This window comes from Panthera tigris, chromosome A1, assembly GCF_018350195.1.
Source record: "Panthera tigris isolate Pti1 chromosome A1, P.tigris_Pti1_mat1.1, whole genome shotgun sequence".
Lineage (NCBI taxonomy): Eukaryota > Metazoa > Chordata > Mammalia > Carnivora > Felidae > Panthera > Panthera tigris.
In genome coordinates, this window is record NC_056660.1 from 210,712,452 (window position 1) to 210,727,110 (window position 14,659).

The 14,659-nt window shown below is 47.0% G+C and overlaps 1 protein-coding gene across 5 annotated transcripts in view; it reads right to left on the reverse strand.

Annotated features, from left to right (window-relative positions):
* Positions 1–13,686, reverse strand: part of RAI14 (retinoic acid induced 14) — a 144,170-nt gene extending 130,484 nt beyond the window's left edge. For 2 of the 5 annotated variants that reach the window (XM_042996807.1, XM_042996768.1), the window contains exon 1: positions 13,534–13,686. The gene's annotated coding sequence lies outside the window, so the exon portion shown is untranslated. Of the gene's footprint in view, positions 1–1,796; positions 2,048–2,261; positions 2,693–6,065; positions 6,250–13,533 lie in introns of those variants that run through there. The other 3 variants (XM_042996779.1, XM_042996788.1, XM_042996783.1) reach the window with 3 other exon arrangements.
* Positions 13,687–14,659: the final 973 nt, after the last annotated feature.

Here is a 14,659-nt window from a genome sequence, read left to right on the forward strand (position 1 = left end):
CAACGTCCCCTGTTGAACCCACAGGTAAGGAAGAGCAATTTTATCATTCATTCCTTTGGCTGTCAGCTGCTCCCTGGTGTATTCTGCCCCAGGCAGCAGGCCCTGGCCCACCCCCACCCCATGTACTCCATGCTGTATTCACCTCCAACACCGCAATCACCCCAGAAGACCTCTGCAGCAGGCCCAGCGTGGGTCTTTGGGCTATTTCCATTCCGAAAGGCTGTGCTGCTCTTTGACTCTTCTACAGGAACCAGCCAACAACGAAAAGAATCACAATTAACTGGACACGAATAGCATTAGACTATTTTAAAACCCTCATGAAATAAAAAGCCACCGTAACAGCTGGGTCCAAGAGGGACCCCGTGCTGCCAATGAGGTGCACCTGACCTTCTCTGCTCCACGGGGGACCTGGCTGCACAGAGCTGAGGGGGACTGGGGAGGGGGACTGGGGAGGGGGACTGGGGAGGGGGACTGGGGAGGGGGACTGGGGAGGGAGACCGGGAAGCTGATCGGAGCTGAGGCTAAGGAGGAATAAGGAAAACCTTGAGGATAGGTGGGAACAAGGGGAAAGGAGCAGGGCGCTGGGGCGGCTGAGCTGGACCGGGAGGCCTCGGGGCGCAAGGATAATCTTCCAGGCAGTTAATCCTTGAATATTGCTGAAGATGGAATATGCAAACATGCTGCCAATCACCCCAATTTATTCTAAACAAGACACCTGGAAGAGAAGCCGAATGGGGTGGCTCAGTCAAGGCACCATACCCCGGGGGCTATGCGAGCTTGGATCTGCCACACCCCTGCCCTGGCAGTGTGCAAGGAGAGCCTCTCCAACCTTTTCCCATTAGAAGCCCCAGCCTGTTCCGTGCCTGTGCCAGATGGGGGCCCTAGAACCACCTGCCTAGTGAAGACAAACTATTAACTGAATGCGAAACCCTGGCCCTTCTATCAATTTCCGACCACTTTCTGTGTTTAGGGATAAGAAGCAAACAGCTTTCACATGAAAGATGGGAACACTTCCATTAACGGTAACAAAGATGAAACATTTTTCCCCCACGCCCCAGACATCCACAGACCAACATGCCTTATATGTGACACCAGGAGGGTTTACAGGGTAAAAATATCATGGCTAGGCAAGAGCTTGCAATTTAAGGAGAAAAAGAAGAAACCTATGCTGTTTTATTTATTCTTAGGCACTGAATCCCAACTACCGGCCAAGTACATAGGGGATGTAGAAATGTGGCTCATACACCATCCTGCCTACAAGAGGGGAAAAAAATAAACAAAATAAAAAAATAAATAAAGGTCTATGTAGATCAATGCACTTGCACAGAAACACAGACATACAGATTTGTACACCCAACACACAATATCCATTATAGCACATGTAATCAGTTTTTGATTTACCTCTAAAGAAATGCTGAAAGCTAAGGGCAAAATCCCAGATAACTGGGTAAAGACACAGGGAAGCTGAAATGTGTTTACTGAAGGCATTCCAGGTGTCAGGTGTGCTAAGGTCACAGGATCCACAAAATGACATACTGTTAGATCAGTGCTGTCCAATACATGTGACTACCGAGCATCTGAAATGAGACTAGTGCACACTGGTGTGCCCTGTAAGTGGAAAACACACAACACATTTCAAGGACTCACTAGGAAAAACAAATGTCAACTATATCATCAGTAAGTTTTACATTGAATGCATATTGATAACATTCTGGACACACCAGGTCAAATAAAATATATCATTACAATTAATTTCATTTGCTTCCTTTGCTACTAGAAAACTCAAAATGACCTACGTGGCTTGTATTTGTGGCTCGTTTATGTTTCTGTTAGGTAGCGAGGACTGAAGATTTTCCCATCAAAAGACTGCGATGGCACATCCACTCAGTGACAGCAGCACCTTATTGCTACTACTAAGGCAGGCAGAAAATGTCTATGTTACCATGTCACGTTTAAGGTGCACTTAATACCATAAACTCGTACAACTCAGGTCTGGCCAATACTCCAAGTTCATGATAAAGAATGCTGTACTGGGGCGCCTGGGTGGCTCAGTCGGTTAAGCGTCCGACTTCAGCTCAGGTCACGATCTCGCGGTCCGTGGGTTCGAGCCCCGCGTCGGGCTCTGGGCTGACAGCTCAGAACCTGGAGTCTGCTTCCAATTCTGTGTCTCCCTCTCTCTCTGCCCCTCCCCCATTCATGCTCTGTCTCTCTCTGTCCCAAAGATGAATAAACGTTAAAAAAAAAAAAAAAGAATGCTGTACATTAAAAGATTCACTCTGTCACATGCAGGAGGAAGAAAGATGGTCCAACTGCTTCACTTCACTCCAGACTGCCGGACCTCTGCACACACTCAACCGGTACTCTGTTCCATGCGGTTCAGAACATAGATTTTTGTCTAGCAACAGCTGGACGATTTTCCAAAGCCTTCCATAGGGAATTTCACTTCCTCATCAGTTTGTTCTAAGTGCCACTGACTTCGCTTTCACTGCAATGTTACGGTTCTGTGCCTGGATTAGGACCGAAACAGCACGAGTTGTCTTGTGGAACTTGAGGAACTTGTTGATGCAATTTGGAAGAAGACTGGTCACTACAGACGGAAATATATCTTCACACCTGGTGGTGTGACAAGAGCAGGACTAAAGGAAGGAGGAAGTACAAGGAAAAACACACAGAAGACGCAAAGCAGAGATGAAGCAACCCCTCTCTGTTGCTATGGCAGTTAGAACAGCGGCAGGTAGAATCATAATGGTCAGTCTACCAGCACTTCTTTCAAGGTAGGTGATAAAGGGGCACCTGGGTGGCTCAGCTGGTTAAGCGTCCGACTTCGGCTCAGGTCATGATCTCACAGTTCAGGAGTTCGAGCCCAGCATCTGGCTCTGTGCTGACAGCTCAGAGCCTGGAGGTTGCTTCCAATTTTCTCTCTCTCTCTCTCTCTCTCTCTCTCTGCCCACCCGCCCCCCACGCTTGTCTCTCTCTCAAAAATAAACAAACATTTAAAAACAAATTAAAGGTAGGTTGATAAAGAACATGATTAACATTAGCAATTAGAGTAACAGCCACAATAGTGGTCATTTACTTAAATGATTACCTTGCAAAAGTTTATTTTACTTTGCAAAAAAATGTTTTTTGACTATTTAATTCTAAGTGAGTATTTTCTCATTTAATGCTTTTACCACTTAGGAATTAGATGCTGTCATCAGATTAGGAAACTGCCATCCAGAAAGTTGATTTTGCCAAAGTGGCACAGTTTATAAATGAAGGAAGTTGGATTTAAACTCAGCTTCCAGGCCCAAAACAGGTCACGGGGCTGCATATGAAATGCAGCACTAATAATAATTGTCAAACAACAACAACAACAACAACAAAGTCTGGCCAACAGACCAACCTTTTTACTACTTAAAAAAAAAAAAAAAATAGTTGCCTTTAAAGATGGAACAGTGCTCAGATCTGCTGCTGCCACATACGGAGCTCCTTCTAAGAAGTCTGAGTGGAGCAACTTGAAAAAGGCATTCTTCTGGCTGTTTGCCCTCACTCACACACCCCTGCCTCATTCCAGGGGAGGGTAGCATTTTTACTTCTTTGTCTTCTTCATTTGCAGAGCATATGTGTGACAAGAAAATTTAAGGAACTCACCAGTCAAAAATCCCTTTTCCATATAGCTTTGCTAAAGATACCAAGTCAGTAACAGTGAAAGTGTAAAGACGATTACAGACCAGTGACGTGGCTATCTTTATACTCCACTGAGCTGGGAAACTACAGATTTGGGTGGAGGTTTCCATGTTTTGGTAACAATTTGGAAAAGCAGAACTTCTAGATACTTAGATGCGTCCCTGTGATTCCAGCATTTCTGCTCCTTAAGAAATTATTCTAATATCCTGTGTAACAGCTCTTGCCAAGGTATAAAAAATGAAATATTGCAATTCTTCAGAATTAAAAGCACCAAGAGTATAATCAAAGTGGAATCCTAGGGGCGCCTGGGTGGCTCAGTCTGTTGGGCGTCCAACTTCGGCTCGGGTCATGATCTCGCGGTCCGTGAGTTCGAGCCCCACATCGGGCTCTGGGCTGACAGCTCAGAGCCTGGAGCCTGTTTTGGATTCTGTGTCTCCCTCTCTCTCTGACCCTCCCCTGCTCATGCTCTGTCTCTGTCTCAAAAATAAATAAAACATTAAAAAAATTTTTTTTAAAAAGTGGAATCCTAAAACACATCGCCCAACCAGACAGGAATGGGGCAGAGAGTACAGGTGTTATTTGTTATTTGAAGCACCCGCAACCCCCGGCAGGCGGCCACCCGAGCCTGAAGCAGATATCACCAGGATAGGGTGAGCCACTCTTTCTGTTTTCCCTTGCCACCTTGGATATAAACACCCGCTTGTCAGGTAATGAGAATAAAATGCGCTTTGTTCCAAGGGGTATGCACTTAAAATAATCAGGAGCGGTTTTAAAGAAGAGGAAGAAAGCAAGCTTGTTGCCAAACAAGACACTAACAGCAACACAGCCATCAACAGATTGGCCCCGAGACAGGCAAGGAGAGGAGTCATTTTGAGAAAATCTCTTTCTGGCTTTGGGTGGCTCTGGAGGAAAATAATAGAGAAAGTAAACAAAGGGCACACCAAACATGGTATAAAGTGGTATAACACAGAAAGAAACTAATTAGAGGATTTGGTCAAGATTGCTGAATGGGGGTTAGTGGCAGAAAGGAGTTTCTTCTTAAAAGATCTCCTAGGAAATCCTGAACGGTATACAGGATTGGTCATAGTTTCTCTGCCTATATTTTAAATAGTTTTTCCCGGGGCGCCTGGGTGGCTCAGTCGGTTAAGCGTCCGACTTCGGCTCAGGTCACGATCTCACGGTCCGTGAGTTCGAGCCCCGCGTCGGGCTCTGGGCTGACTGCTCAGAGCCTGGAGCCTGTTTCAGATTCTGTGTCTCCCTCTCTCTCTGACCCTCCCCCGTTCATGCTCTGTCTCTGTCTCAAAAATAAATAAACGTTAAAAAAAAAAATTAAAAAAAAATAATAAAAAAAATAAATAAACAGTTTTTCCCAACTTACAAAAAGCTCACAGGAAGGAAATGTGAAACTTTTGTTTAATCAGGAGAGAGACAGAATATAGCTTCACCTCTTCCCCACACACCCTTCTCCAATCTAAGTTCACAAATACAAAGATCAAGAAGGTTCTGAGAGCATTCAAAGCATTGCCCCCATTGTAAATGTGGATTGGGTGGCCCTGAAAGAAGATTCAACTGGAGAGAATGGCTACTCACCACCACCCAGCCCTGCGTGAGAATCTCCTGACAAGGCTGACCCAGGACCTCAGGGCCCCTTCGATGCTTCCTAGGGCCCCAGCATATGTTTATGCCCAGGCCCTAGCTTGCATTTTAATTTTGGCTGCATTCTACAGAAGGAAAAGGCAACCCACTGTCCAGAAAGCTTTGGCTCACAAGTTCCCACATCCTCTGGGTGGCCGGGAAGAGACCACGCCAAGCAGTGAAGTGACTACCAGTCATAATCATCCAGGGCAAGTTAGTGCTCTCCATTTTTGAAAAATGATCAATCACCAACATGTCAACTTTCATAGGAGGAGATGGTCAAGTTAAATGAGCAGTCTTGTCCAATTAAGAGACTCAGCACAGAAGTTAACTCACTGGAAAAGCTTGACAAATATTTGTTCAGGTGATTCTTGCTCAGCAGTATGCTAAGGGACTGGGTTCTGGTACCTTCTGACCTTCATGTCCCTGCTCAATGCCATCTGCCTCCCGGGATTCCCACCGGAATCCAAACCAGCTTGTCCAAGTCTACACCAGTCTTCTTCATGGACATCAAATAATTAGCTACATATAGGACTCCTAAGGTCACGGTCCACATCACAGAGACAAAAGTACAACATTTAGAAGCCCTGTGCTATGAGCAGCCAGAATGGAGGTTCATCTGGCTCTACCTCTTAATGTGCCACCTTCTAAGGGGTCATTTCACTTCCCCAGCCCCCAATCCAGCTGTGAAAGGAGTTCCCCCACCACTTTATCCCAACCGTAGTCTGCCCTGTACTATAGTCGATTGCAAATGGGTTAACCTGGTTAAAACTGTAAGCCCCTTGAAGGCAGGTATCATCCTTCACGTACGAATCTTCTAACACTCAGTGATTCTATCAACATGGACTGCTCACAGTCCATGTGACAATGAAGAAGACCAGCCTGGACCTCCAAAAGCCGACAGCCAGGAGTACAGTGCCTGGTGCACCGAAGGAGCTCAATTCAATTAAACTGACTCATAGAGGCTGCATCGCTTGCCCTGTAACAGGCAGGTATGTTATCCCCTTTGGCCCAATTTTGACTGAAGAGACTGATGATGTCACCTAAGGTGAACAGTGACAGAATAAGCTCCCTGCATGGGGCTAACAATGGCAGTATCTGCTCCGGTGTCTGCTACCTCCCACAGAAGGACGACTCTCTGGGAGCGCAGGCAGCCAGCTGAGGGTCAGCTCCCTGTCTTCCTCAGGTTTTCTGGAGGAAGCCCCATCAGGCTGGGAGGCCAAGATGAGCAGACAGACAGTGTGTTGGGAACATTTCCTCCACTGGACTGAGCAAAGATTTATCCCGTGAGCTGGGGAGTAGTGTTAGGTGTGGCCCAGGGACATCTTAGTTCCATACTGCCACAGCAAGGGAGGGAGGTGCTGCCCCCGGAAAGCAGAAGACCATCCAGACCCAACACTAGACCAAGAAATAGGTGGTCCTTGGGGCGAGAAACTCAAGACCCTGCTTAGAATTCATCAGAGCTCTGTGATATAGTCAGACTACTGATCCACTCATTACTTCTGAATAGCATTTTATTGCATCCAGTCCAAACAGTTCCTAAAAAAATGGTCAGTGGCATGTCAACTGGTCGGCATAGCAACCAGTGACTGGTTTTCCGACTGAAGGTGTAATTCTTTCCACTCACGTATGACAGGTTATCAGGTCTGGGGATAGTGGCACATGATAGAAAATAAACCCTTGTAATTATGCTCTTGATCCCTAAGAGGTAGCTGTTAAAGGTAAACAGCACAAATTCGATAGTGGTTTTCTAGGTGCTTTCAACAGATCTTGAGATTTTTGCTTTTTTTTTTTTTTTTTTTTTTTTTGAGAGAAAGAGGAGAGAGCACAAGTGGGGAGGAGCAGAGAGAGAGAGGAAGAGAGACAGAATCCCAAGCAGGCTCTGCCTGGTCAGCTCAGAGCCCAACGCAGGGCTTGAACTCACAACCACGAGATCACAACCTGAGCCAAAGTCGGATGCTTAACCAACTGAGCCACCTGGGGGCCCTTAGATCTTGGGCTTTTAATCTGGGGAGTCCAAAGAGGTTCATAAATGTACTTAATGCAGGGAGTTCCATGCTCTTGAGACCGACAAAGATTATGAATGTACAGCATCCCTGTATATAGGTGAAACTCTCCCTAGGAAAAATGGTCCAAAAGCTGTATCAGATTTGCAAATGTGTACAACACATTTAGAAATCACTGCTAAGTGGCCTTTTCTGGTTTGCAAAATGGACTCCTCTTGGAGGAAAACATTTTCCTCTGTGCTGCCCTAGAGCAAAGGGAAGCTGTTCAGCCTTACATTCATTACCAGCACACTCTGCCAGAGTTCCTTTTTCTGACTTTCCATCACTGCCACCAACAAAAGAACTGGACAGATGTAGTGAACAGTCTCATAGATGCTTTTGTGGCTGTTTTGTAGTCATTTACACTTTAAGATGAAAAAAACAGGGGCATGTCAGTGGCTCAGTCAGTAAAGCATCACACTCTTGATTTCAGCTCGAGTCATGACTCACAGTTCCTGAGTTCAAGCCCCACATCGGACTCCACATGCACACTGAGCCTGCTTGGGATTCTCTCTCTCCCTCTCTGCCTCTCCCCCACACACTCTTTCAAAATAAATAAAGGACATTATTATAAAAAAAAAAACATTCCAGATTTAGCAAACCAAACTCACCTAGAAATCATAAAGAAAAAAGCAAAGAGAAGACCAATTTTGTTGTTACAAATCGCCATGCCTAACAGGGATAAGAAAAGTTGAGTTGCAGTATAAAAAATATAATGATTGTGAGGGAAAATTGATAAGTAGAGGATGAATTGCTTATGTTAGCTTACTTGATAATAAACTTTGGTGTTCAGCAAATATCAATCTAAGGAGAAAATAAAAATAGTCTATGTTTTCTCCCACCGTACAAGTAAACTTCTTAGACTACAACCAACTTTTCTCACAAGCAGATTCTGTGGTGACGAACGGTCATGGTATTTACATAGCACAACAATGTATATCCAGTGAACACGATTCACTACAGAAGAAATTGGACTAGACAGCAGGTGAGGTTAGAGGAGGTGACCCACCACACATAACCCACTAGAATAGCAGTCAAAACACAATGCACAGACTTTTCTGAACGGTGGACATGTTTCTTGAACACAGGGGAGAAAACAAAGGCTTAGAGAGGTGAAATGGCTTTGTGTGGGGAGAAAGGAGACCTGCATCTTCTGAACCTCAACCTGCGTTTTGCTATCTCCACTCTTCTTGATTATTAAATTCTAGACTAGGACAGCTAAATATCTGATGACCTCCATGAAAGGCTTTATGCACACCTGTGCATGAGTGTGTGTGTGTGTGTGTGCGCGCGTGTGTGTGTGTAATTCAATAAATGTTAATCACCTACTATGTGACAGATATGCTACTGGACACATGGAATATAAAACTGAAGGATGAGGCAGACTTCTTCATTCAAATAGAATTTGTTTTAAAATACATGGTTAAGTCTATAAAGTTACTTATTAAAATACTGACTAAATTTACTGATACCAATCAGTGAGTCTGATGTTGAAGACTAGTTTTTTGTTCACTGTAGATGGCTGGAGTTGGGAAACTGATGGTTGATTAACAATCCTCTTGTGGGGCGCCTGGGTGGCTCAGTTGGTTAAGAGACTTTGGCTCAGGTCATTATCTCCTGGTTCAGGAGTTCAAGCCCTGCGTCGGGTTCTGTGCTGACAGCTCAGAGCCTGGAGCCTGCTTCAGATTCTGTCTCCATCTCTCTGCCCCTCCCCTGCTCATGCTCTGGCTCTCTCTCTCTCAAAAATAAACATTACAAAAAATTAAAACAAAAACACAACCTTTCTCCTTCATTAAACCACCTACACTTTTCAGCTCATGGGTAGTAACCCAAAAGGAAGAAATTTCTAAATCATGTAGCATCTTGAGACTAATCAAATTATCGTATGCTTACAGTTTTCAGCTTGAAGTGTAACCCTATCTGGGTCCATAATAAACTGATTTCTTCCAGTATCATTTTATTACAGAGGCTACAATGGTTGTACTTCGATACACTATTTTTTTGTAAAGGATACCATCAGTATCATATACCCATATAGTTAACAGGAAAAAAAACCCTAGACTCCTTTTCTCTATCACCCACTTAAAATACACCCAAGAGGCCTTTGATAAATTTAGTTTTGTTTTGTCAGCTCCTATATTCATCATGCAAGGTAGAGAAAATTCAGTTGGCTTCTAGCAAAATAAAGCATGACACTAGAACAGTGTTTATAATAAAATTAAGGATTTTATGATGTGACAATTTTAAAAGTATTTCTAGGTACCCTACTATATATCGGTTGGTTTTGGATCTTCAGATGAAGGTCATCTCCCTCCCCCCCAACAAAAATTCACCATGAATGTAGTTAGCGATGATGAGTATACCCTCCACAAACAATTCAGAAAAACACACTTTCTATTCTTGGAAATTCAGTGTAGTTGGCATTGAGACCATTCCTGGGCTGTCTGTACAGATGCTGTGTGGATAGGAGAGTCAGTCTTCCACATTTAAAATGTTGGAAAGCTAAGTTAGCAAGAAAAGCAAAGATGGGTGTGCTTCCAAATGTTACTTACGTTTTCATCTGAATTCAGGTTTAGGCAAATGTTGGCAGAAAAAAATAGGAAGACAAGTACTCTGTAGGATAAATCACACAGATTTAAATAGAGTACTTTCTTTCTAAGATGTATATATTTTTTTATCTTAGCACATCTTGGGGGACTCAGTTACAGCTGTGGAACCACCAGCACCATTAAGGATATCCACAATGTACTAAAAGAGAAATTCTAAGTAGAAAAACCTACAAAGAGCATTATATCCATTCATCCAAACATTTGAGTACCTACTATTTGTCAACACTGCTCTAGGCACTAAGGATACAGCAGCAACAAAAGACACAAGATCCGTGCCTTTGCAGAGCTTCTGTTCTCCTAATTAGACGAATATGTACCAAAATATATGGCAAGCTAGAAGGTGTTAAGCGCCATGGAGAAAAAAAAAAAAAAGAAGAAGAGGGGCAGGGCATGCTGGGAGCTGATGTGACACACACCTGAGTGAAGACCTGGGGTACTGAAGGACACAGCCACGGAGAGGATCTAGAAGGGTGGTCTAGACAGTGGGACAGCAAATGCGAGCGCTGAGGCAGGAATGTGCCTGGCAATCTGGAGGGATAATGAGGAAGCCCAAGTGTTTAAATGCCTTAAATTGCTTCCAGATTAAGGGGTTACAATTTGGGGCAAAATGTCAACACATTTTCATAAACTCTTAGAGCAAGAACATGCCTTTGCAAATGCCTGCTAAAACTACTTAATCTTACCAAGCTTGAAGAAATGAGGAAGAGAAGCTTGAGTGGGTAATCCAAGGTTACACCACTGGTGACGCCTGAGAAAAGCCTTTGGAACAAGTATCCCAAACTCAGCACCACAGTCTGTCTCAGACTTCAACTTTATAATTAAGAGGCTCTGTTCCTCCTCAAAAAAATGAAATTATAAAAAACAAAATAATCTAACTAAGAATCTTAGAGCTGAAAATAGATCAAATTCACTTTTTTCACTCAACAGATAAGAGAGACCCTATGTACACCCTAAATTTTTGGTGAGGAATGAAATAATAAATGCAGCATTACCTAGACCCGATCACCCAGCAATTCATGGGATAGGTGTAGAACAGAAACCGGTCTCTAATAGTTTATAATAGCACTGTTCCTTACGCTTAAAAAAAAAAAAAAAAAAAAAAATGGAAACAGATCAACTGCCCTTAGTAGAAAAAGTGTAATGGTGAAAAATTGGAAACATTCTAATTTTCTCTTTGCAAGGGATTAGTGTACTACCATTTATTTCTATGCTGGAACTCTCTGTAGCAGCTCAGTAAGAGTTACATGGACCTCAACACATAATGACATTTAAAAATGCAAGGGGTGTGTACATAGACTTATGCCATTTATGTAAAATTTTAAATACACAAGCTCACAGATATTGCTTATGGACATATAATATACAGAAATACCAAAACGTGCTTGGAAACTACGTATCTAACTTCACTTTAGTGGTCACCCGAAGAGGAGGAAGTGGAGGAAGAGTGGATAAAACACTTCAGTTGCAGTTTTATTGGGGGCGATATGAAACAAATAATGGACATATCAGCAACTTTTAAACATAAGTAGTGGCCATTTTTTATGTGTGAAATATTTCCTACTTAGTTTTATATTGAAAGGAAAAAAGAAGAGAGACAAAGCTCCTCCACCATATTCCATTAACTGCAAGCCAAGTTTCCTTAACCTCCAAACCTCGGTTTCTTCACCTTTAAAATGTCAGTGACACTAAGTGTGCCTGCCTCAAAGAGGATTTGGGAAGCGGTGGCCTGGAGACAGTGCGTCAACGTCAGGAGCACAATCATGCCCCTATTTAGTCCCCATGGCCCAGCACCCACTCTTTCTATTCAATTTCACAAATAGCAATAAGATTTTTCACAACAGGGTTACAACCACCATCACCACCCCCCCCCAAAAAAAAGAGTCATAAAACAAGTCTAAGGTGTGTAAAGGATACAATAAATTAATGAATGAATGAGTTAATGAAGCATCTCAAAGAATGGAGAGGAAAAAACCTGGGATCTCCCAGCACAGGACCACCTTTCCCAATGCAACTGTTATGCAAACACTGGTTGAAAATTATAAGAACTGGATAAGTTTTCTCACATTAAAGTCTACTATCTTACAAAAGGCCATGGAGGAAAAAAATGACACTGGTTAGGCATCATTAAGAAAAGATGATCAGATGACATCCATCAGTAATAAAACTCCCAGCCACACCTGTGAACAGGTGTGGGCCAGGGCAACCAAAATCCTCCCTGTGATGAACTCGCCCTTCTCCAACTTTGTGCAAACCACAAGGTGAGGCCCTGAGAGCAGCATCTGCTGAGTCCTACTGATGGACAGACCAGTTCCTCCCCCTGCCAGGCCCTTACAGTCTTGAGATCACATTCTCCAGAGAACTGGCAACGTCCGCATCCCAGCCAGCTTAGCATTCTCCTCTCGCGGAAGGAGAGCCGAGACCCTGCCAAATCACCTGGGAACCTGCGGCCACGGGAAGCAGCTGGTCTTGGTGGGCGGCCTTGAGCCCCCAGATATGCCCGGACCATCGGAAATAAAGTTGCGCTGACTGGGTTCCCTGGAGAAGCGCAAGCCTGGACAGACAGCCCAGGCCCCAACCCCTGGGAGGTCACTTATAACTTCTCCACTTCACACTGGGCTCCATCCGCTCAGTCTGCTGCCTCCCCGGGCTCCGGGACCCCACCCCCACCCCACAAAAGGGGAGAGGTCCACACGAAAAGGAGAGCGTGAACCAGAAGGCAGCAGACGAACCCTAAAAACTGCAGAAACTTAAGCGCGGACACAAACCTGCTCAAGCCCGCAGCGAAGGGAAGGCAGGTTAGAGTGGGTACCCACCCACCTGGGCAGAGGTGGGGACAGATGGCGGGCGAGCGCCCCTCGCCCGAAGTCCCAGCTGTCGCCCCGTGTGCGCCCGAACTCCAGCATCCCGCCTCCCGGCCCTCCTAGAAGCTGCCGCGGGGAAAAGGACACGAGGAGCGAGGGGCTCTAGCAGGCCCGGCGTAGCTTCGCCTGCACCCCTGGGCCAGCCAAAGGGCTCCCTAGAGTCGGAAAAGGAACAATAGCGGAGCCTCGGTCGCCGGAGCCATCCAGAATCTCCCGCTTGCACCTTCCTCCCACCCAGCTCCTCCAAGTTCAGCGCCGAGGCGGGTCGAGCCCAGAAGCGAGGACCCGGGGGGTGGGGGAGGGTGGGGGCGCGGGGCCGCCAGGCAGGTGGGACAGGGTGCCGACTCGCCGCCCCCCCAGGACGACCTGCAGGGTTGGCCATTCATTCTCGCCCGCGCTCCCTCGGCCCGCCCGGCCCCGCGCCTCGCCGCTGCCGGCCTGCGAGGGGCGGTGGGGGGCAGGCAGCAGCAAAGCCCGCTCCCAACTTGGCCCGTTCTCCCCGCTCACTCGGATCCCCACATCCTCCTCTCCCTCTGCAGACAGCGGGCGGCCGGCGGCAGACAAGGGAGTGGTGGCGGGACCCTCGCTGCCACCCCGCTAAGCCGCTCCACCGGGCGCGCCGTCCCTCGCCGGAGCCCCAGACACAAAGGCGGGGCCGCGAGCCGGCTCCCCGCTCCGGGAAGAGCCTCCCGACTCGCGGCGCCGCGCACTCACCCCATCCAGGCGGCGGCGGCAGCTCCCGGGCCGCGCTGGCTGCGCCACTCGGCCCGCCGCTTCCCCAGGAAAACGCGGCCGCCGGGCTCGCTTCCTGCTCGGCTTCCTGCGCCTCGGTCCCTCCTCCTCCCCCGCTGCGGGGGTCAGTGGGCGCCACGGCTCCCGGGCTGGGCCGGCGGGGCGGGGGCAGCGGCAGCACCACCACGTGGCCGCCCGGCGCCGGCCCCCGCCGACCTGGATCCAGCAGGAGCGAGAAGGGAGGTGCTCGCCTCTCCCCTCCCCTTCCACCCCGCGCGGCCCCAAATTCCGCGAGTCAGGTGACCCGGCCCCGCGCTGCGGCCGGGACCCGCGGGGGGTGCTGCGGCCGTTCCCTGCGGACTTTTCGTTTTCCCGGGATCGTGGCCCCTTCACCGCGGACGTGTCCCATCATCATCACCGTCACCTGAACTTACTGGGAAACACCCGTGCTCGCACCCCCGGGTTTGGGACGCGTGAGATCCCGAATAGTATTCATTTCTGGCCAACCTCCAAAGTCGTCTGTGGTCGTGGGGCTGTTCCAAAAGTCACCGATCCAAGCGCCCACTTAACCACAGTCCAATCGGGTATATTTTCCAGAGTTACTGAACAGAAAGGGAACTAGAATCCGCTCATTCTCTGGACCGGCTGGAGTGACTGCTAACGCTCGTCAGGTGGCAAGAGAAAACTACAGGCGTGAAGGGTTGCTCGGCTCGGGAGTTAGGAGAAATCTACCGCCTGAACGGAGAGGCACGAGTGGGGGACGTCCTCAGAGCGGTGTCTGGGATGCTCCGAGAGAGGGTCTTACCGCCCCATCCCCGCAGCGTCTCTCCCTTCTCCAGCCGGCTAAAACCGGCGTTTGAATCTTAATGGCCTCCTCCTGTAATTCCAAGGATTTCAGGGCTCTCCACCTACTCATTAATTTGGGGCTGCTTTTCCATTCATCCTAGTCTGGCTAACCAGCTACGGCTTAGAAAGTCTTTATTCACCATAGCCCCTCCCTTCCCCAGGTTAACTCTGCCTCCTTAACGCGGGGCAGGAAGCCTTCTAGAATAAATGACACGAGCCCTTTCTTGTGGGATCCACTGTAAGTCATTTGAACTTCAAGAAA